At 41.4% G+C, this 846-nt stretch overlaps 1 protein-coding gene and 1 long non-coding RNA gene across 2 annotated transcripts in view; one reads left to right on the forward strand and one right to left on the reverse strand.

Moving 5' to 3' along the window:
- Positions 1-720, reverse strand: part of LOC112451097 — a 1,083-nt gene extending 363 nt beyond the window's left edge. Inside the window, exons 1-2 of the long non-coding RNA XR_003039844.1 lie at positions 672-720; positions 362-395 (exon numbers count right to left, since the gene is read on the reverse strand). This is a non-coding gene — a long non-coding RNA (uncharacterized LOC112451097). The remainder of the gene's footprint in view (positions 1-361; positions 396-671) is intronic.
- The window catches only part of umodl1 (uromodulin-like 1), a 33,619-nt gene that overhangs the window by 8,334 nt on the left and 24,439 nt on the right, over positions 1-846 (forward strand). The window lies entirely within an intron of this gene.

Raw genomic sequence — 846 nt, forward strand, 5'->3', positions numbered from 1 at the left:
GACCAAAGATGAAATAAAATATTTTAAAATAAAAGCCACAAACCCAAAAAAGTAAATTAATAAATATCAAAATAAATAATGCATATCGGGCAGTTGTTAGAGCGTCACCCTTCAGCGAGGTCTCAGGTTCACCTCCAGGCCTTTCTGGGTGCAGTTTACATGTGTGTAGTTTACCCTGTGCACATGTGAGTTTACTCTGGGTGCTCTGGTTTCCTCCCACACACCAAAAACATCCATGTTAGGTTGACTGGTAACTCTAAAATTGTCCCTAGGGGTGAGTGAGAGTGTGATTGATTGTTTGTTTAGTTTGTCTCTATGTGTCCCTGTGTTGAACTGGAGATCTGTCCAGGGTGTCCCTCACCTGTCACACTGTCACACAGCAGCTCCTCTGCGACCTGATAAGGAGAAGTGGGTAAAAAGAAAATAGACAGGTGAATGGATAATGCATATCGCCTGGTGTCTTTTATGACAGAGTTTTAAGCTAAGATCATCCTTTGTTGAAAAATGACAGAATTGTAGGCATTTTGTTCAAACCCAGCAAATGGTGTTATATAATACGTTCAAAGTATGTGTTGTGAATGACTCTCAGCTACTACCACATCATATTTTAGCTCACTATCTGCAAAATTGACTGACTTATAACCATTCTTGTGTTGGCTAATGTTGATTACCTGGGACAGCCATCTTGAACTGGATCGACTCCAAACATTAATCAGTTGTAGACAGGGGTGGAAATTAGCACCCGCCATCGACCAAATGCGGGTAAATATTTGAAGTGGCGGGTGAATGTGATCAACACACACGCCACTGTGGCGGGTTGGCAATTTGAACAGAAAAGGTGTTATT

Source organism: Kryptolebias marmoratus, linkage group LG13 (genome assembly GCF_001649575.2).
Source record: "Kryptolebias marmoratus isolate JLee-2015 linkage group LG13, ASM164957v2, whole genome shotgun sequence".
NCBI classification, from domain to species: Eukaryota; Metazoa; Chordata; class Actinopteri; order Cyprinodontiformes; family Rivulidae; genus Kryptolebias; species Kryptolebias marmoratus.